The sequence below is a fragment of the Schistocerca gregaria genome, chromosome 2, assembly GCF_023897955.1.
Source record: "Schistocerca gregaria isolate iqSchGreg1 chromosome 2, iqSchGreg1.2, whole genome shotgun sequence".
Lineage (NCBI taxonomy): Eukaryota > Metazoa > Arthropoda > Insecta > Orthoptera > Acrididae > Schistocerca > Schistocerca gregaria.
The window spans coordinates 761,438,856-761,462,708 of record NC_064921.1 but is presented as its reverse complement, the minus strand read 5'-3'; the positions used below and the strand labels follow the sequence as shown (position 1 = coordinate 761,462,708).

Below are 23,853 nucleotides of genomic sequence, written 5' to 3'. Positions count from 1 at the left end.
CAAATTATGAATAGGCTGTTATTGTTATGGTCTTCAGTCCCAAGAATAGTTTGATACAGCTTTCCATGTTATTCTATCCAGAGCAAGCCTCACCATCTCTGAATAACTGCTGCAAGCTACATGCTTCTGAATCTGCTCACTATGTTCATCTGTTGGTCTCCCTGTACAATTTTTACCCCCTCTCCCCACTTCCTTCAAATACTGAATAGGTGATCCCTCAATGTCTGGTAATGTGTCGTTTCAGCCGATCTCTTTTAGTCACGTTGTGCCACGAATTTCTTGTCTTCGCAATTATGTTCAGCACCTCCTCATTAATTATAAGATCCACTCATCTAATGTTGGTTCATGGTGTGGATTCCTATAGTCATGTCCTAGTTCATGAACCACGGGATACCAGCTACTTTGGAATAAGGCTGGGCATCTCGGACATATTCTGAGTCGTGGTCACCTTTGTGCTCATACGGCAAAGACTACCAAATCCACCGGTTAGCCCCTACCATTAGGAGTAAAACTCAATGAGACTCGGGGCAAGCAAGGCTGGCAACCTGCTTCCCTGGTACTTTAAATATGATACTGGCAACAGTCAGAGCAAAATGCCTCGGACCTTTGGAGGTGACAGAGTCCCACCTCTAACTAACAAACCAGGGACTCTTAAGATACGACTTGGCAAACAAATGGCAATGAGATGGGGAGCCATTGATATCAATGGGGGCTACTCTGGGAAGAAGGTAGAGCTGGCAGAGGCTGCAAGTAAGATGGGGCTGGACGTTTTAGCTGTTAGTGACATTCGGGTAAGGGGTGAGAAAGAAGAGGAAGTGGGAGAATACAGGGTCCACCTGTCAGGAGTCAAAGCAGGAATAGCACAATGGGGTGTAGGGCTTTACATCAGGAAAGAAATGGAACCCAGCATAGTTGCAGTAAGGTATGAAAACGAATGACTGATGTGAATAGATTTGACAGTGTCTAGCAAGAAAATTAGGATTGTGTCAGTATATTCGCATTGTGAAGGGACAGATCAAGATACGATGGATAGTCTTTATGACACACTCTGTGATGTAGTTGTTAGAGTAAAGGACAAGGACAATGTTCTGCTCATGGGTCATTTTAATGCCAGGATTGGAAATCGAACAGAAGGGTATGAAAAGGTTATGGGTAAATTTGGAGAGGATATGGAGGCCAACAGGAGGGAAACAACTCTTGGATTTCTGTGCTAATATGGGCTTAGTAATCACCAACTCCTTTTTTAAACATAAGAACATTCACTGGTATACTTGGGAAGGCAGGGGAACCAGATCTGTCATTGACTATATAATAACAGATCTGGAAGGCTGTGAGGGATACACATGTATTCAGGGGATTCTTTGATGACACTGATCATTATTTAATCTGCAGTGAAATTGGGATTGTGAGGCCGAAAGTGCAGGAGGTCAGGTCCATATGTAGGAGGATAAGAGTGGAGAAACTTCACGATAAGGAAATCAGGCACAAGTACATAACAGCGATCTCAGAAAGGTACCAGTTAGTTGAATGTAGTCAATTACAGTCATTGGAAAAGGAATGGGCAAGGTACAGGGACACAGTACTAGAAGTGTCTAAAGAATGTCTTGAAATGGTAGTGTGTAAAAGTAGGATGAAGCAACCAGCTTGGTGGAATGACAAAGTCAAGGCAGCCTGTAAAAGGAAAAGGAAGGTGTATCAAAAATGGCTACATACTAGAACTCAGGTAGACAGAGAAAGTTATGTTGAAGAAAGAAACAAAGCCAAACAGATAATTCCAGCATCCAAGAAGAAATCTTGGGAAGACTTTGGAAACAGGTTGGAGACTATGGGTCAAGCTGCTGGAAAACCATTCTGGAGTGTAATTAGCAGTCTTCGAAAGGGAGGTAAGAAGGAAATGACAAGTATTTTGGACAGGTCAGGAAAACTGTTGGTGAATCCTGTGGATGCCTTGGGCAGATGGAGGGAATATTTTGAAGAGTTGCTCAATGTAGGTGAAAATACGATCAGCAATGTTCCAGATTTCGAGGTAGAATGGGATAGGAATGATGATGGAAATAGGATCTCATTTGAGGAAGTGGAGTAAATGGTCAATAGATTGCAGTGCAATAAAGCAGCTGGGGTGGATGAAATTAAGTCAGAACTCTTCAAATACAGTGGAATGTCAGGTCTTAAATGGCTACACAGGATAATTGACTTGGCCTGGGAGTTGGGACAGGTTCCATCAGACTGAACAAAAGCAGTAATCACACCAATCTTTAAACATGGAAACAGGAAAGATTGTAACAACTACAGAGATATCTCTTTAATCTGCATTGTGGGTAAAATCTTCTCAGGTATTGTTGAAAGGAAAGTGCGAGTATTAGTTGAGGACAAATTGGATGAAAATCAGTGTGGGTTTAGGCCTCTTAGAGGTTGCCAGGACCAGATCTTTAGCTTACAGCAAATAATGGAGATGTGTTATGAGTGGGACAGGGAATTGTATCTATGCTTTACAGGTCTAGAAAAGGCATATGACTGGGTTCCTAGGAGGAAGTTATTGTCTGTTCTACGAGATAATGGAATAGGAGGCAAACTTTTGCAAGCAATTAAAGGTCTTTACATGGATAGTCAGGCAGCAGTTAGAGTTGACAGTAAATTGAGATCATGGTTCAGAGTAGTGTTTCAGGGGTAAGACAAGGCTGCAACCTGTCTCCACAGGTTGTTCATATTATTTATGGATCATATGTTGAAAACAATAGACTGGCTGGGTGAGATTAAGATATGTGAACACAAAATAAGCAGTCTCGCATATGTGGATGACTTAGTTGTGATGGCAGATTCGATTGAAAGTTTGCAAAGTAATATTTCAGAGCTAGACGAGAAATGTAAGGATTATGGTATGAAGATTAGCATCTCCAAAATGAAAGTAATGTCAGTGGGAAAGAAATATAAACGGATCGAGTGCCAAATAGGAGGAACAAAGTTAGAACAGGTGGACGGTTTCAAGTACTTAGGATGCATATTCTCACAGGATGGCAACATAGTGAAAGAACTGGAAGCAAGGTGTAGCAAAGCTAATGCAGTGAGCACTGAGCTACGATCTACTCTCTTCTGCAAGAAGGAAGTCAGTACCAAGACTAAGTTATCTGTGCACCGTTCAATCTTTCGACCAACTTTGTTGTATGGGAGCGAAATCTGGGTCGATTCAGGTTACCTTACCAACAAGGTTGAGGTTATGGATATGAAAGTAGCTAGGATGATTGCAGGTATTAGTAAATGGGAACAATGGCAGGAGGGTGTCCACAATGAGGAAATCAAAGAAAAACCAGGAATGAAGTCTATAGATGTAGCAGTCATGGCGAACAGACTTAGATGGTGTGGTCATGTTACATGCATGGGAGAAACAAGGTTACCCAAGAGACTCGTGGGTTCAGCAGTAGATGGTAGGAGGAGTTGGGGCAGACCAAGGAGAAGGTACCTGGATTCGGTTAAGAATGATTTTGAAGTAAAAGGTTTAACATCAGAAGAGGCAACAATGTTAGCACTGAATAGGGGATCATGGAGGAATGTTATAAGGGGGCTATGCTCCAGACTGAACACTGAAAGGCATAATCAGTCTTAAATGATGATGATGATGATGATGATGATGAATCGTCTAATATTCAGCATTTTTCTATAGCACCACATTTCAAAAGCTTCTCTTCTCTTCTTTTCAGAACTGTTTTACCGTTTTTATTTCACTTGCATATGGCACTACACTCCAAATACTTCCAGAGAAGACTTCTTAACTCTTAAACCTATATTCGATGTTACAAATTTCTTTTCTCTAGAAACACTTTTCTTGCCATTGTCAGTCTACATTTTATATCCTCTCTACTTTGGCTATCATCAGTTACTTTACTGCCCAAAGAGCGAAACACACTACTACTTTAGTGTAGTATTTCCTAATCCAATTTCTTCAGCATCACTTGACTAAAATTTACTACATTCCATTACCCTTGTTATGCATTTGTTGATGTTCATATTCTATCCTAGTTTCAAGATACTGTCCTTTCCATTTAGCTGCTCTTCCAGGTCCTTTACTGTCTCTGAGAGAATTACAATGTCATCAGCAAACCTCAATATTTTATTTCTTCTTCCTCAACTTTAATTTTTTTGCAGAAATTTTCTGTAGCTTTCTTTACTGCTTGCTTAGTGTACAGATTAAATAACATAGGGCAGAAGCAACAGCTCTATCTCACTTCCTTCCCTTTCATTCCCCATGACTCTTGTAACTGCCCCCTGGTCTCTGTCCAACTTGTAAATAGCCTTTCATCCCTCTGTATTTTACCTCTGCTACCTTCGGAATTTCAAAGAGTGCACTCCTGTTAGCACTGTCAGAAGCTTTCTCCAAATCCACAGAAGTTGTAAATGTAGGTTTGCCTTTTCTCAATATGTCTTTCAGGACAATTCACAGCTTCAGTATTGCCCCACATGTTCCTACATTTCTCCAGAACCCAAAGTAATCTTCCCTAAGGTTGGCTTCTGTGTTTCTCCATTCTTTTGTAAATAATTTGTGCTAGTATTTTGCACTCATGACTTATTAAACTGGTAGTTTGGTAACAGTCTCATCTGGGAGCACCTGTGCTTTTTTGAAATTCTTCTTGAAGTCTGAGGCTATTTAGCCCATCTTTGCTATTATGCACACCAGGTGGAATTTTTTTGCCATAGCTGGCTCTCCCAAGAATACTGGTAATTATGACAGAATGTCGTCAATTCCAGTGACATTGTTTCAGTTTAAGTCTTTCAGTGCACTGTCAAATTCTTCTCACAGAATAATATCTCCCATCTGATCTTCATCTACTTCCTCTTCCCTTTCTACAATATTGCCTTCAAGTTCATTTCCCGTACCTCTGTATATTCCCTCCATATTTCAGCTTGGTACTTGTTTTCCATCTGAGCTCTTTATGTTCCTAAAGCTGATTCTCTTTTCTCCAAAATAAAATAAAATATGTAAGCTAATACAGATGACTGCTTACGATTTGGTACTCGCATTCAGAGAAAAATTTTAAAACATGGGCATGCATAGGGTAATACAAAAGTAATTAGAATTCCTCTCTTGTGGGTGGAAGGGCTATAATGATGGGTTCTCTTGCTAAGTTTCTCTGCTACACAATGTTTCAAATCAACCGACTACCTGTTGTCTGCGTGAAAGCATCAGTCAGGCTCATTTGTTTTGTTTCAGAAGGGCTGTTTCACTTGTTTAGCAGTTTTGCAGTTGCATAGTTGAAGACATGACAAAACAACCTTCTGATAACCAGTTTTGGTCGAAAACCAGTACAGGCAATAAGCCATGCTGTTGCAAAAACCAAGCAACAATGAAGGCAATGAAGAGCCCTTAATTTCCATGATGGAGAAAGCGAAACAAAAGGGGACCAACATTAGGTCAAAGTCCCTGTCCACACACACACACACACACACACACACACACACACACACACACACACACACACACACACACACACGTGCAACACAGCCCCCTGTCGTGAAGGGGATGGTCTTCTTCTATCAATTATGCCCCTAGGTACCATAGCTAACATTACTAATTTCAGGTATTAAAATAACTGAGTCAAACACTGGAGTCTGCAACTCTTGGTCTCACGGTAGCGTCTCACTTCCCGAGCACCTGGGTTCGATTCTCAACGGGGTCAGGCATTTTCACCTGCCTCGAGATGACTGGGTGTTTGTGTTGTCCTCATCATTTCATCGTCATTCATGAAAGTGGCAAAGATTGGACTGAGCAAAGGTTGTGAATTGGTACGGGCGCTGATAACCTCGCTGTTGAGTGCCACACAAGCCACACATCAAACACTGGAAAATCATCCTGAATTATTGTGACCATAGGATGGACTTCTCCTATGCAACTGTGCTGTTCATCTCACAGCACTGAGTGTTGGGTAAGTTTTTCCCAAAAAGAAAATAACTGTGAAACTTCCTTTCCGCCAGTACCTCATCTCCTACCTTCCAAACTTTACAGAAGCCCTCCTGCGAACCTTGCACTCCTGAAAGAAAGGATATTGCGAAGACATGGCTTGGTGCTGATGTGAAACTTCCTGGCAGATTAAAACTGTGTGCTGAACCGAGATTCGAACTCGGGACCTTTGCCTTTCGCATGGGCAAGTGCTCTACCAACTGAGCTACCCAAGCATGACTCACGCCCCGTCCTCACAGCTTTACGTCCACCAGTACCTCGTCTCCTACCTTCCAAACTTTAGAGCACTTGCCTGCGAAAGGCAAAGGTCCTTAGTTCGAGTCTCAGTCCGGGACACAGTTTTAATCTGCCGGGAAGTTTTATATCAGCGCACACTGCGCTGCAGAGTGAAAATCTCATTCTGAAAATAACTGTGATTTGCACCCACTCTACTGGATACAGCACCTGTGACTTTTTACTGTATAATAGAATGATGAGAGGGGTAAAAGGAAAGTGTTTTCAGGATGTGGAAGAGTTTAATAAAAAAATCACCAAACACATGAAACTATTTACGGGAACAAAAACTGGGACCCGACACTTTCACCAGGATGACAGTTAACCAACTGATCACATAAATAAATAAAATAGCGTTTAGGCAAAACAACTAAAGAACACATGCAAGAAAGAAATTCTAGTTACTTTTGGGTCAGTCTTTGTAAATCTATTAGAGTGTATGAGTGTTAATAAGTTAGCTGAAGTATACAACTTTACAAAGGATAATCACTTCTCCTGTTTAATAAATGATTGATTTTTTTTGCACTTACTTTATGGAATTACAGCTTTAGTACATAAAATCGGTCTTTAACACAAAAGAGAAAGAAATTAGGGAACTATGCTACGATTTTTGTGCAGGTTAAAACAGTAGCAAAGTAAACTGAACTGAGTTTTCTGGTATAAAGATATCAGTTCCATCGTATTTTGATGTTCTACTTCACACCGAGGACTCTTTACATGCTATGTTTTAGATTTCTGTGTCTTCCATTTTATTCTCTTATTTGATCTACCTCCATTCCTTCCCTTTGTTTTTCTTTGTGGATCAAATAACTGTATTTGAATATTACACAGGGTGTATGAGAAATAAATTTTACAGTCTTTGGGGGCAGATTACTCCCACAAAAACAAAAAAATGAAAAAATACATATGTCCAAATATCCTTCATTAGTTATTAATGAAAGAACATTATCAGAGCTCCCAACTCTGAAAATCATTAAAAATGTTCAAAATGTCTCCCCTTGGTTCTACATATGTGTGTATGCATCAGACGATCTAGTATCCAACACTTTCATATTTCTTGTACGGTGTCAGGTGGTTTCCCAGGCTTCTCTAACACAGCAGTGAAGTGTCTCTCTGCATTAAAAATGTTGGCAGTGTAATGCAGTTTGTTCATGTGAACTCATTAGGGTTTGAAGTCATGGGAACATAAAGGCTGTGTAGGAGATATTAGAACATGATCTAACATCAGTCAACACATACTTTATTAACACAGAACTGACAAATTATCGAAGTGACATAATGTCTGGAGAGGTATAGATACAAATGCAAAGACGACATTTAGGATCCTCCATGACCTCTCTACTCTGGTCTCCCTATATGAGTATGACCAGCTGGACAAGCCTGATGAGGTATCAGCTGTGAAAAGGATGGCAATGTGGGGCACTCTGTCTTTGCCTTCTTTGAGCCTGACACTTTAGCCTTCTACCACCTGTGCTGTGGGAGAACCACTTCTTGCAGAAGGTTGACGTAACTGATATGAGTTCTCATCTATCTTCCCTTCAGGTGTTTGACTTAGTGGAGATTGCTCAAGAATGTGGGATACTTTTTGTCCCTGTGCTTCCAGAAATCTCCTACTACTTTATGAATGAGTCTGAATTATCTTGTCAAGTCTGTTATATTTGTTGGATCAGGTGCTCATGGCATGACATAATTCTCTCCTGTGAGGAAGTGTGCTGGTGAGAGCACTACTTCTCCACTATGGGCCATTGACCTTGAGTTGAGGGAGGCTTCAGTATACATGAGCACAGTCTGTAGTTGTTACTAAACCATGCTGGAATGGCAAATACTTTTCAGAGACATCTTTTGATTGAACCGACAATTCTCTCCTACCACCATTCCCGCCTGGCTAGTAGTACATATTATTAGCAGAGAGTGCCACCCATAGTTCCATTATCCCTTTGTTGAGTGTGAAATATTTGGACATTGTTACTTTTGATCGAGTGCAGAATGCTGCATCTGTCAATAGATATTTGTAGTGACAACAAAAATCAATCCATTGTTGCATTGAGGATGAGCTCAGAGTGAATGGCTCTAGTCACAGTACACATGAACAGTACAACTTTAGCATTCAGTGGCCTTGCAAAGTCAATATCAGTGCCTTGGTGGGGCCTGTGAGGTGTTACCTCTTTTGCCGTGTGTGGAACTTCTGTTCCTTGAGCGGTGACAACCATGCTGTTTGGCATAAGAGAATAACCTGATGAATAGTCTTCTTTATGGTATGACCTGTGTGTAGTATCCAGAAGGAGGAATGAAGCTCTGAAATCAAAATTCTAACCCCAAGATGATGTATAAGGGGCATTCAAATGAAACTCGGTCACTATTGTAAAGTAACAGTAGCAATTTTATTTACTCAAAAATGTAGCTATACACAGTACACATACTCAAAAATAGTCGCCAAAACTGTTGGCAAATTTATCCCATTGCAAAACTAGCTGGTCGATTCCATCCTTGAAGACTAGTAGGCTGCTGTCGGATCCAGGCCAGGACCCAGTCACACACTTTGTTGTCCGTTGCGAATTGATGTCCGTGAATAGCTTTTTTTAGAGGTCCAAACGCATGAAAGTCACACGGTGAAAGGTTGAGACTGTACGGTGGATGTTCCAGCATTTCCCACTGAAAAAGCCACAATATTGTCTTCACTGCATTTGTCGAAAGTTCAAGTTTTGATATATGGGCTATGCCCACACTAATACCCAGTAACCCATGGATCTAGTCCATGGTGATTTTGTGGTTGCCCAAGACTAAGGAATTCACTTCTGCAACCATTTCCAGTGTGATGACACAATGAGCCTGTCTAGGATGAGCATCGTCTTCCAGTGACTCACGCTTCCCAAGGAATCGGTTGCGCCACTCCATAACACTTGAACGACCAAGACTGTACTCACCGTACACAGCCTTCATCCGTTGATACATTTCATAGCCCCCTACTCCCTCCGCTGCCAAAAATTGAATCACTCCTCGTTGTTCCTGCATTCCCACCTGCGTGTTCGGTAGTGGACGATAAGTTGTGTGACCACCTTCTCTTCGGCATGAAACCACACTGGTGCTATGCAACATCAAATGGTGTGCATGTGCGTCAGTCTCTCTACCAACAGATGGCGCCACCATACCTGCAGTTGGGAGGTGCCACCTTATGTGTAAGGCAAAGGTGGACGCACTGACAAGGCTTCATTTGAGTGAACCTCATAAATGGATGTGAGTATGTAGGATTGTTTCTGTCCAGCATAAGTGGATGTCATTCTTCAATGATTAATTTGGCTTAATGCAAATGACCATTTGATGCAACCGGTCCTCATCCAAAAAGAATTGAGACTTTATTTTTGATCCATTGGGTAAGAGATTGTTTTCCTTCAAAGCCTTGATTTCCAGGGGAAAAGAAATCTTTGATCCAATAATGTAAAACTGCTACCATTTCTTCCACTGTAAATTCGCCGTGCAAATGCACTTTGTCAATATGTTTCTTTTTCAGATGGAGATTTTAGGCAGTGACTTGCAACAGTTTGCAATAGAAACTAAATCTTTGAGTATCCATCAGTGGCTGGGGTGTCTTTGTAAAAAGGATATGTGGATCTGGGTGTGATTCATTAGTTTTTGGTTAAGAAACAGGTGTGATATACTTGCAATATTTATTTGGCCAGCAACTGGGCTGTTATGAAAGATGAGGCAGCCCATGCCACCAAATGTCCATTGTATGTAAGGTTTTATGCATTTTTCCTGTTGACAGTTGATTCATAGGATTGTCTTTACCTAGACAGTATCTACACTGGGATAGTGATGTGTACTTATGAATCTCTGTGTTTCTTTACTATACAAAAGTTTTCTACGGTATTTGGACTACCCATTAACCAAGCAAGGGTCACCATGGAGTTAGCCCAAAACGTGGACCACACTTTTGTCTTTCTTGGAAGCTTTACAGTAATAACATAGAAGCCTCATTCCCATTAATGTTGCCAGCAGTGCCAGTCATGGTAATGTAACCCTCCTCATAGGCGACAGTTTGCTTACACTGTTCGTCAGTTTGACATGAAAGTCGTTATTTACAATGCACCTGACATACACCGCATCATATACTAGCTTAGGAACACCAAATAAAACATGGGTGCAGGTTTTTCCATCTTCAGAGGTTCTGATTTATCTTTGTATATAAATGTGTGATAGACTTGGAAGGACTGACATCCAAGTGCACCAGTGAATGGCAAGATGCTGAAAAGGTGTTCATCCCACCTTGGCCAAATAGCCAAGCATATTGAAGTAAAATTTTCACCATCATGGATACTGGGGCCACTGAGCCAGGGGGCCACAAAAACTAGTAATTACTTGTAGCAAGTTTCTTTTGGTGGTTATTGCCTGTGATATTTTACCAGTGCCTTCATACTGATCAACACAACATCTTCCATCTGATTTCCATATTCTGAACAGTTGCTGAGAGCTTGTCACCAGTTTTTAACATAGGCAACTGGAATTGACTCATGAGAGAAATCAGTTGATAGTAAACAGACTACATTTAAGCGCAAAAGGAACTATTTCATGACTGCCTCAAGATTTTAGGATCCAACAATAGGTGCTTTTTGGCATTTGAATCAGTAAATAGTTCTTCTTCAGTCACTGATTGCCTCATTTGCTCTGTGGTGATGGTCTCTGTACCAGAGAAACCTCATCTGGTCTCTGTCATCTGGATGAAGAACAAACTGCAAAGAGGCCTTGATAACATCTGTGACAACAGTGAAGTTTTATATATGAAAATGTACATGTACTGCTGTTACTTCAGGAAGAAGGTTAGAACCCCTGTACAAGACATCATTAAGAGAGGGAAAGCCATTTTCATGAGAAGATGTGTCAAATATAACTTGTTGCTTGATGCTTCCATGTACCTCATCATTGTTTGATGGGCCAAATAAAAAGTGTCTGCTGAACTTTGGGAGAAGCCAGTTTGACGTGCAACTGATTGAAGTATGACCCATCACAAGAACTTTACACATTGTGGGAAATCAGTAGAATGCAATGTGGTACAAGTTGTGTGGGTCAGGATGAAACTTTCAGTAAAATATCTCAGACAATAACTACCAAAAGAAGCCTGTTAAAAGCAACCGGTACTTTTCATGTCCCCTGTGCTTAGTGACCTGAGTATTCCTAATAAGGAAAAGTTTGTTTTGTTACTTGGTTTAGTAGGATGGGATGAACTTTTAAACAGGGACACACTGTAAGAAACAGAATGAAGAAAGGAAGAGCATTTGTCTCATGCAATAAAGGTCACCACAAGTCACTCTGCTGCATTGCAGAATATTCTACTTCGTGAGATACTCCTGCCAAGCACAGTTCAGTTAGAAATGTGAATACCAGATGTTTAGGATCATTTACCTTCAGACAGGCTGTGTCCATTTACCAGGTTTCACAAGTGTGTTTTAGGTGGTGGCAGCCAGTCTAGCTTCATCAGAAGATTGCTGATCAACAGTTTGAAACTGGAAGTTGTCATGATTCGTCCACTGTCATCCTATGCCTTGACTATTCATTTGCCACACTGAACTCATGTCAGCTGGTCCACCTGATAGCTCTCATAGATCTCATTCATTTTTGAGATATCTGTCAGTACCTAAGTAGTTAAAAACGCAACAAATTTGCAATTCACAATTGACTGATCCCACAGAAGGATACAACGATCTCTCCACTAAACTCGTAACTAGAGCATACCATTACTGCAAAACTGTTAAAGACACTCGCCAATATGTGATTCCCCATTACCAGCTTTACTGCCTCCGAAATTTGGCTGGATCCTTAGTGGAAGCTGCCCAAGAGTTTGTGTAAATCATGCCATCATTAACCTAATCAACCTGCCTTTCAGTCAATCTTTTAACAACACAGTGCGAAGCTTTTGAGATTTAGAGACAATAGGAATGTGCAGCAATCAGCAACAATCAATGAGTATGAAGGTTTCAGCACTCCCAAGGAATATCACACCACCTGTTCTATTGAGATTCCCTGAAGGGTAGACTGTTTCCCACAAGAAGTGGCAAATGTTATTCCAAATAACATGCAGTACTCAAGATGAGGACAACTTGATGAGGTAGTTCCAGTACAGAAACCATCACTACATATCAAATGAAGTGCCTGCAGAGCATGAATGCACTTATTGCTTTCTATAAATGCTGAGATTCCAAATTCCTGTCTGTGCTGTCCTCTGATTTCAGCACCAGAAAAGTGTGGTAGCAATTAGAAAGTGATATAAATTCACCTCAACATAACAGCTTTATTTACACAGAACTTACAGATCATGAGTTACATAACACCTTTAGTTAAAAATGCAGAGATACAGATACAACTGCAAAATTTTCTGGAGTCACATCATGCATAAACCACACACTTCCTCTTATTTGCTGTTGCCCATCCCTTTAAAAGTGTGGAGGAGAGTTGTGAATAGAGTTCTTATTGACAACACCCTTAAAAACTTCTGAGAGAACTGCAGGAGTATCAGGCACATTTCCTGCTTATGCATTAATTTTAACTTGCTGCTGGTGTTCAAATATTACAATTTCACTTTTCATCCACTCACAAATGTTGGTTGTGGTAATTTGCTATATCATATTTCCCAAACACTACCACATCTTTAAACAAGATTGAAGACAAACTAACAAATTGGTGGTTGAATACCCTTCATGTGGTCGTATGAGATGAATCACATTCTACATTGATGTGTGCTTCCTTGACAATGTGCAGAATACATTCTCCATGGTCAGGTCATGAAAGAACAGTGGACTATCTCGACCCACCAGTTGTGGTGCCATCATGTCTGAGTAGCATGATGATAAACAGTATCAAGGATTATATGACATTGGTGTCGTCTGCCACAGTTGTATTTTGATATGACTGTGTAGCCTTACATCCTTCTATCATTCAAATCGACATATACAACAATTGTGTGTGTGTGTGTGTGTGTGTGTGTGTGTGTGTGTGTGTGTGTGTGTGTCCTATTGTTGACAAAGGCCTTAATGGTTAAAACTTTATTTGTAACAGTCTTTCTGTAGCGCTTATCTGCGACAGAGCATCTCCGCTATATGGTGAGTAGCAACTTACCTTTTGATGTAATTTCTTAGACTTTCCCGGCGATTTGATGACATCTCGTGGAAATCGGGTTTTCTGCCGGATATCAGCGTCTTCCAAACACGATATTTCGACATCATTACTTGATGTCTTTATCAGGTGTTCCCTGAGACTGGCTGCATGCTGGACTGGGTCGCATATTTATGCCTGCGCGGTGCTTCGTGTTCTGTTTGCCGTTCCCTAGTCGGTCCGCGCCTGCAAGTCGCGCTGTCCGGAATAGGGAACGTCCAGAGTGGCAGGGGAGCGCCACTCACCGGGGCGGACCAAGAAGGCAACACCCCGGAGGCCACGACCGCAGTTGGAGGGGGCCAGAGTGGGCGCGGATGGAATAGGGAACACCTAGAGTGGCAGGATAGCGCGACTCGCGGGCGCGGACCGACTAGGGAAAGGCAAACAGAACACTAGGCACCGGACAGGCATAAATATGCGACCTGGTCAAGCCAGCAGCCAGTTTTAGGAAACACCTGATGAAGATGTCAAGTAATGACATCGAAATATCTTGTTTGGAAGACGCTGATATCCGACAGAAAACCCGATTTCCACGAGATGTCAACTTACCTTTTCATAATATTGTTACATTCCATCCAAGATTTTCCATTGTTTGAAGCCCATGAATGGCTGCAGATGATCTTCAACCAGCTGAACACAATCATTTCCAGTCAATGGTTGGTTCATTTAGACCAGAGGACCCAGTCCATTCCATGTAAACACAGCCCACACCATTATGGAGCCACCTCCAGCTTGCAGAATGCCTTGTGCCTTGTTGACAACTTGGGTCCACAGCTTTGTGGGGGCTGTGCCACACTCAAACCCTACCATTAGCTCTTACCAGCTGAAATCAGACTCATCTGAACAGGCCACAGCTTTTCCAGTTGTCTAGGATCCAACTGATAAATGGTCATGAGTCCAGAAGAGGTGCTGCAGGTGATGTTGTACAATTAGTAGGAGTACTTGTGTCGGTCATCTGCTGCCATAGCCCATTAACGTCAGATTTTGCCTCACTATCCTAATGGATACATTGATCATACATCTCACATTGATTTCTGTTGATATTTCATGCAGTGTTCCTCATCTGTTAGCACTGACAAATCGACACAAACACCACTGCTCTTGGCCATTATGTGAAGGCCACCATCCGCTATGTTGTCTGTAGTGAGAAGTAATACCTGTAATTTGGTATTTTCAGCACACTCTTGACATTGTGGATCTCTGAATATTGAATTCCCTAATGATTTCTGAACTGGAATGACCCATGCAACTAGCTCCAACTACCATTCTGCATTCAAAGTTTGTTAAAGTCTGTGTCACATTGGAAGGCCCAGTTTTCAGCCATTCTGTGTATCCCCCTCCACTAGCCACTGGCAGCCAATAATGTTCATTCTCTTTACGAGTGGCTAGCAGTGACTTACAGCTAGATAATGAGAACCTCGCTCCTACATGCTGCACTGTTGCCATACTTTGCGACAACTGAATTACCGAATTATTCATTCAACTGTCAGTTTTTCTGTATCTTTTTTCCTTGTAGCAGTATAGGTGTGAATGTGTATCTGTAATAAGTGCTTAAAAAAGCAGGTGATGGCAATAAATGTGAAGTGCTTCACAGGCAGGCAAGGTGGATTATTTACTGCATTTATAGCATTTTCAAATGTGAACTTGAATCCTGTTGTTGACATTTGAAGACACAAGAATGGACTCCAGAACCATGTGGTGCTTGCAAGAGAACGTAAAGAGAATTGTAAATGAAAGAGTGGGAGCTGTAGGAACAGTAGAAAAAGTTGGTTTCGTGTTGCCTGGAAAGCATAAAAATCGCAAGGAACCTGTAACAGAAATGGATGGTTTTAACAACGATGCTTTAAAGTGCTCCAAATGAATGATGAATGCCCGGCATTACAAAAACGTGTTACAGTTATGAAGGAGGAAATTAGCTTCAGTGGTAAGCACTTCATCAATGTAAAGAATTTTAAAAGATGTTGGTTCCTGATACGTTAAGAAGAGAGTTTTTAGTTCAAAGAAGTGGCATAGGTGCAGCATGAACTACATCTCATATAAAGATTCACTATATAAGAGAAGAAGTTAGTTCAACAATGTATACCTTGATGAAACATGGGTCAATTAGAATCATTCCAGGAAGCTCTGCTGGAAAATAAGTGATGGTTCTGGCGGTTTTAAATATTTCATAGGAATAGGTTCTCAGATAATTATTCTGCATGCTGACTCTTCTTCAGATTTTGTTTCTGAAAGTAAACTTGTATTATGTGTAAGAAAAAAAACAGTGACTGCCATTCAGAAATGAATTCTGCCAGTTTTGCGACATGATTCACAATTTTTGTCATACCTTGCTTCAAAGTCGGTCATTGCTGGTTATAATTCAACTGTTGCAGAGAAAACACCAAGTATAAACATTAAAAAAGTTGATTTTTTCCTGGATTAAAAATAAAAATATTAAGCACAGTACAAACCAGACACATGCCAATCTCCTGCAGTTCATTAATTAAGTTATGTGACAGAACATACTTGACTTCCTTGCATGTGAAGGGGTCACACAGTTTTGCATTTACCCATGTGTCATTGTCAGTTTAGCCCCATTGAATTAATTTGGGCAAAGGGTAAGGCTATGTGGGAGGAAAAAAAAACATTCAAGGTAACATTCACTGAATCGCTGGTGCATGAGGCAATAGGCCACATCCCACCTGTAGCATGGGCACAGTCTGTGCGGCATGCAGAAAAGCTGCAGACAGAATAATTTTACAGGAAAGTGATGATGGATATAAGCCTTGAACCTATCATCATAAATTTACAATCAGATTGTTCAGAAACACATTCAAATAGAAGTGACAGTGGCATTGTGATGTAGATTTTGGAACAAAGTAATAAAATTTCTTAGTTTTAAAGACTCATGGGTTAAGAAATGTGTTTGTCAACATGTTGTTGTTTTGGTCTTCAGTCCTGAGACTGGTTTGATGCAGCCCTCCATGCTACTCTATCCTGTGCAAGCTTCTTCATCTCCCAGTACCTACAGCAACCTAGATCCTCCTGATTCTGTTTAGTGTATTCATCTCTTGGTCTCCCTCTACGATTTTTACCCTCCACACCGCCCTCCAATACTAAATTGGTGACCTCTAGATGCCTCAGAACATGTCCTACCAACCGATCCCTTCTTCTGGTTAAGTTGTGCCACAAGCTTCTCTTCTCCCCAATCCTATTCAGTACTTCCTCATTAGTTATGTGATCTATCCATCAATTTTAAGCATTCTTCTGTAGCACCACATTTCGAAAGCTTCTATTCTCTTCTTGCCCAAACTATTTATCGTCTATGTTTCACGTCCATACATGGCTACACTCCATACAAATACTTTCAGAAACGACTGCCTGAGACTTAAATCTGTACCCGATGTTAACAAATTTCTCTTCTTCAGAAATGGTTTCCTTGCTATTGCCAGTCTACATTTTATATCCTCTCTACTTCGACTTTCATCAGTTATTTTGTTCCCCAAATAGCAAAACTCCTTTACTACTTTAAGTGTCTCACTTCCTAATCTAATTCCTTCAGCATCACCCGAATTAATTCGACTACATTCCATTATACTTGTTCTGCTTTTTTTTTATGTTCATCTTATACCCTCCTTTCAAGACACTCTATTCCGTTCAACTGCTCTTCCAAGTCCTTTGCTGTCTCTGACAGAATTACAATGGCATTGGCGAATCTCAAAGCTTTTATTTCTTCTTCATGGATTTTAATACCTACTCCGAAAATCTCTTTTGTTTCCTTTACTGCTTGCTCAATATACAGATTGAATAACATCGGGGAGAAACTACAACCCTGCTTCACTCCCTTCCCAACCACTGCTTCCCTTTCATGCCCCTCGACTCTTATAACTGCCATCTGGTTTCTGTACAAATTGTAAATAGCTTTTCGCTCCCTGTATTTTACCCCTGCCACCTTCAGAATTTGAAAGAGAGTATTCCAGTCAACATTGTCAAAAGCTTTCTCTAAGTCTACAAATGCTAGAGACATAGGTTTGCCTTTCCTTAATCTAGCTTCTAAGATAAGTTGTAGGGTCAGTATTGCCTCACATGTTCCAACATTTCTAAGGAATTCAAACTGATCTTCCCAGAGGTCGGCTTCTACTAGTTTTTCCATCTGTCTGTAAAGAATTCGCGTTAGTATTTTGCAGTCGTGACTTATTAAACTGATAGTTCAGTAATTTTCACACCTATCAACACCTGCTTTCTTTGGGATTGTAATTATTATATTCTTCATGAAGTCTGAAGGTATTTCGCCTCTCTCATACATCTTGCTCACCAGATGGTAGAGTTTTCTCAGGACTGGCTCTCCCAAGGCTGTCAGTAGTTCTAATGGAATGTTGTCTACTCCCGGGGCACTGTTTCGACTGAGGTCTTTCAGTGCTCTGTCAAACTCTTCACGCAGTATCATATCTCCCAATTCATCTTCATCTACATCCTCTTCTATTTCCATAATATTGTCCTCAAGTACATCATACTTGTATAGACCCTCTATATACTCCTTACATTTTTCTGCTTTTCCTTCTTTGATTAGAACTGGGTTTCCACCTGAGCTCTTGATATTCATACAAGTGGTTCTCTTTTCTCCAAAGGTCTCTTTAATTTTCCTGTAGGCAGTATCTATCTTACCCCTTAGTGAGATAAGCCCCTACATCCTTACATTTGTCCTCTAGCCATCCCTGCTTAACCATTTTGCACTTCCTGTTGATGTCATTTTTGAGATGTTTGTATTTGTTTTTGCCTGCTTCATTTACTGCATTTTTATATTTCCTCCTTTCATCAATTAAATTCAATATTTCTTCTATTACCCAAAGATTCCTACTAGCCCTCATCTTTTTACCTACTTGATCCTCTGCTGCCTTCACTACTTCATCCCTCAAAGCTACCCATTCTTCTTCTACTGTATTTCTTTCCCCCATTCCTGTCAATTGTTCCCTTATGCTCTCCCTGAAACTCTGTACAACCTCTGGTTTAGTCAGTTTATCCAGGTCCCATCTCCTTGAATTGCCACTTTTTTGTAGTTTCTTCAGTTTTAATCTACAGTTCATAACCAATAGATTGTGGTCAGAGTTCACATCTGCCCCTGGAAATTTCTTACAATTTAAAACCTGGATCCTAAATCTCTGTCTTACCATTATATAATCTATCTGAAACCTGTCAGCATAATGTTCAACATATTGCCCAAGGAGAAGTTAAGCTTCTCCCACCATGTCGTATGCTCTAACAGCACACAAGAATGCAGCTAGATAAATTTATCAGAAGTCCAATATTTCCACATGTAAACCCCTGTCATTTTCAAGGCACGTACTGGATAAGTCCCTAAAATGACAGTAACTGTTACTTGTCGAGATATCGGTGGATTTCGATGTTATCGGTGAGATTCTCTGGAGTTATTTGCAGATGATGGTTAGTTGTTCGCTTGTTCAGTTGATTATAAATGTGGTCCCTAACTGGGATGTCAAACGAATTAGTTTACACTCATAATGCCCATTAACAGTGAAAAATATGACAACTTACTGACCATTTTTACGATACTCTTTTCTATCACTAAGTCTTTTTTATGTGCATTGATTACACTTAACTACAGTCAAACACATCAACATACACACCTTACACACTATTTTAAAAATCCTATTGAGTAGAAGCAGTTGTCAAACAAATATAATGATTTTGGTTTGTGCTTGAAGTTAATTTTGTTGTTTATTAAATTTTTATTCATAATACAGTTCAAATCCCAATAAATGATAATTATTACAAGCAGTTACAATGTTGGAACTTCCTGGCAAATTAAAACTGTGTGCCCGACCGAGACTCGAACTCGGGACCTTTGCCTTTCGCAGGCAAGTGCTTGCCCGCGAAAGGCAAAGGTCCCAAGTTCGAGTCTCGGTCGGTCACACAGGTTTAATCTGCCAGGAAGTTTCATATCAGCGCACACTCCGCTGCAGAGTGAAAATCTCATTCTGGAGCTACAATGTTCTTGTTGTTAGACAATTGTCATTTCTTCACAAAGCTGTATCAGCTGTTCTCGCCTCCCGACTACACGCAGAATAAATCTGTGGAGCAGTGGATGGAATGTCGTCAAGACGTGAATTAATATTTCTCTGATGATGACTGATCGAAATTGGTATTAATATTTACTATTCCCCTCATAGATTTGAACATATAATACAATATACTGTAGGCAAATGAGTCTGATCATTGTCCGCAGTTCAGCAACGTGGGCTTTGTTTGCTCACTCTCTGCTGCTGTGCATGCACAGTTCTCATCCCTTAACTGCTCTGCCCCTATGCACAGAAGCACCATGTTATATGGCACGAGCTATAATTCCCTTCATGTGGCCATAATCACATCAGAAACCGTTTCACATGAATCAACTGAGTACAAATGACAGACCGCCACAGTACAAATGACAAACAACCATGTACTGCCCTTTTATATCTTGCGTGTATGTGCACTTCGCTATCCCATGACTTTTATCACCTCTGTGCATATCCTTTGAGAGTTATTGGCTCAGATGGCTTTGTTCCAGGTGATTGTATTTAGGTTTTATGCGCATTTTCTCAGTCTCATGTGTTGCATGTCATGTGCAATTCATGATGATGGGTGTCTGGGAACAATGTGTATGTGTGAACTTTGTTTCAGACTCAGAAAAGCTGTCACCTAACACATGTCATGTTGAAGGAAGCATTTTGGGAAGACGCCTTTGGTCACAGTCAGATTTATGACTGTTTGAAATCTTTTCCAGATGGCAGACTATGATTTTCAATTAGGATGTCCATTAACTGGCATTACACCTGAAAATGTCACTGCTGTTTGGAATATAATGCTGGAAGATTGCACACAGACCATCCAGGGTGTATGCGATGCGATGTTGTGTGGCTGTCTTATGGGATATGTCAGAGGATTCTGTCTTAGAAAAGTGGTGCAAAGGCAATTGGTTCCTTCATCATAATAATGCGAGGTCATACAACACTGCGTTGATCATCTGGGAGTTTCTGGTGAAAAACTGAATGACAACTGTTTCTAATCTGCGATATTCACCTGACCTGGCAGAGTGACTTTTTGAATTCCTCAGAATGAAACTCAAGTTAAAAAGGAAAATATTTCACGCAGTTGAGAAGGTTCAAAGTGGTATGAAACAGGCTCACAAAAAAAAAAAAATTGTTCCAAGGGGCTTTCAGCCCACGGAAAAACCCCTGGGAGCAGTGTATACACCCCCAAGGATACTACTTTGAAGGTGATGATGATAAATAAGATCCAGGTAAAGTGCAGTTTTATTTTTGATGAACTCTGGAAACTTCCTGGTAGCATCTCGTGTATCAAGACGGCACATAACCGAATAGCCCGAACATTGAAATCCGTAAAAAGCTTTGGGTCAATATCTGCCTCATAGAACCAATGTCAGTTTTCAAGCCACTCAGCGCATCATCAAAGCAGCTGTAGAATACTCTGTGAAGTAAGAGATGCATCACCCTCAGTTGCTAAGATTTAGTGGCAGCTGGTGTATGTGAGCTGAAAGGATAGTGGCAGAATGAATATCCACAGAGGGTGAACAGTAACAACATAATTATGAATGGTGAGTTGGAAAAAATATTGCATTCATAGTGTCTTTCAATTTACCAGTAATTTGCTAGAATATATAATAGCAGGATTTCTCTGTTTAAGGTTTGGCTGGCCAATCCTAATCATCTACATTGCTGTATGTGCCAACACTTAGTTGTATCACCCTATGTGTGGTTAATGGTTTGCAGATGCACATGAAGACGGAAGATAATATACATCACCTCCACTTCATGCAAGCTGCTCTGGTTAACAACGGGAGTATAGAAAGGCAAATTTACAGTGAGGAGGAATGGAATGTAAAGAAGTTGGAAGATTATAAAGCAGCAGTCATACGCAGATTGATGATAGTTTGGAGGCTGTAACACTAGCAGTCTTTTCTTATGCGTCTCTCGACAAAAATGCTGGCTCCAGAGTAGGCTGCTCAGTACAGACTGTCTCATTTGACGGTAGTATGAACGTGAATAAACATGTGTACATGCAAATGTGGTTGTAAAAGGAAAAGGACTGAAGTCTCCTGCAAGCAAACATAATCCAAAGACAATACAGTATTTTCACAAAATGGCAAAGCTTCTCAGCAAAAAGAAGAGAGGAACAGTGTCTCTCCATTAACTGCCTTCATGCAAGAAGTGAAATGAAATGCACTGATCAGTGCATACAGTCATTGTAGAAAGAGTGACATGGTTGAGGAAAGAGCTAAAGGTGGTGTAGCTGTGTCTGTTGAGGGTATTTTCAGTTTGATCTGTCTCTCACACAATGTTGGTAGGTGCCATCTCCATTCATGTATCATAAGTGGTTTCAGGGAGAATCTCTCACTCCTTGACAACCTGACTCATTTGGAAGTGACAATTTATAGACTTCCCTTTGTATGCAGTACTTCAAAGGTATATTCTTCTACGTCAAAAATACTTACGGCAATCTCATGATAATAACATCCTAAAGTTTCTGTGGCAAACTCCCACTTCAACCTTTTTCAAAGAACCATATTCCAATTATCACATTTGGAGTGTAGTTTGTAAATCTGTACAAGAGATCACTGTTGTACCTTGTGGTGTGCTGAGCATTACTCTCTTTGTTGTTTTGTAACATTACAGTTAGCACAGAAAAAAAGCCTCATGAAATACTTCCTATTCATTGATGGCTTCATGATTTATTTCCCCCCATATTATAATGGTAACTCATCAGTTACAGTTTATAGACTGGAAAAGAGAATCCTGCAAGTAGAAGCTTAGTATTTTTATTAGGAAAAAAAGAAAGACAGTATGTGAATTGTATATGCAGTTGATGAAATTTTGATGCAGTGTTGTTGCAACTTAATGGCTTCATTTTTAATTTTGATAACACTGTGAAATTTCTGTGTTTCTTATTCAATGTAAATTTCACCTGGATTTGTTTTCATTAGGAACAGAGTGACCCATGGCCATATCAATGAGATCCAAGGTAGGAGGAAGGACTGCATCAGTCATGACTTTTAGTATTTTTTATTGCAAATCAATTTCATCTGTTTTGTAGCTGTCTTCACTGCTACGTGAATAAAAGGACATAATGAGACTCAGCATTAAAATATAAATGAAAACTGGGTCACAAGTACATCAGCTTGTAAACTGTAAATTTACATACCAGTAATATTCAAGTCATGATGACTCTTCATAAATAAAATTGCACATGGTATCACTTCACATTAGAGATAACAAACAGTTAAAGAATCAAGAATTTTATTCACCGTAGATCATTTTACAATGATATTGGCTTTGTCATACAAGATGTACTAGTACATACAGAATAATAAAATAAACTTCTGTCAATACATTATAGAATACATTTGAAGCATGGCAGTGTACCAAATTACAAAGGATAGCATTTAAAAGTTAATGCAACAAGCTATCTTAAAATCTAATATAATATGGTATTTTATTGTTTACAGTATAAACTTTGTAATTACACACGATTAACCGCATCACAAAATAATGTGTTTAAGCACAGACAACTTTTAAATGCTTATATTCTCCTCAGGCATCTCAAAGAATTCTTTAATGTCATAGAATGGATGATCTGGCAGCCAGCTGTACCACTTAATTTTGAAAGAATTTGTATCCATAGACTGAACATGAACTGGCAGTTGATTGAACATTTTGAGTGGGTTAACTTTGTGGCAATTTCCTGTTCTCACTAATCTGTGGCGCGGTATGTCTAAATTACTGTTAGCCCTGGTGTTGCGTTCGTGTATTTCCCTTCTGGCAATAAATTCTGAAATATTATTTTTAATATAGAGTACAGACACATAGGTGTATAAATTTATAATTGTAAGTATTCTGAGTCTGGAAAAAAAGGATGACAGTGCTCCCTATGACCTCTTTTACATATTATACGTATGACTTTTTTTTATAATTTCAATATGTTTTTGATGTGAGGGGAGTGCCCCCATATAATCAGACTATATGAAATATGTGACTGGAATAGCCCAAAGTATGTCACCCTGAGGTACTCCAAGCTCACTACCTCCCTTAGTTTCAAGAGAAGGTATGCCACTCGAGATATTTTTTCACATACATGATTGACATGTTCCTCCCAATATAGTTTTGAGTCAATGTGAATACCTAAGAGTTTTACCGACTTATTGTCTACTTCATTTGATGTTCCCATTAAAAGTTGTTGTGTTTTGTCAGGGTTGCATAGGAGCTTATTGGCTGCCAACCAGTCCAGGGCCTTATCTAGCGTTTCTTTTGTTAGGTTATTCAGATCTGAAATGTTCTGATGTGTGGTAAGTAGTGTTGTATCATCATCATAAACTTGCTGCTTACATTTCCATGCAGTTAATGTCATAAGTAGCAAGCTCAGTTTAACTGTTTGTTATCTTTAATGTCAAGTGGTACCATGCGTGATCTTATTTATAATGATTTGTCATGACTTGG

The 23,853-nt window shown here is 40.1% G+C and overlaps 1 protein-coding gene across 2 annotated transcripts in view; it reads left to right on the top strand.

Moving 5' to 3' along the window:
• LOC126334972 (uncharacterized) overlaps window positions 1–23,853 on the top strand; it is a 138,680-nt gene that overhangs the window by 84,796 nt on the left and 30,031 nt on the right. The window lies entirely within an intron of this gene.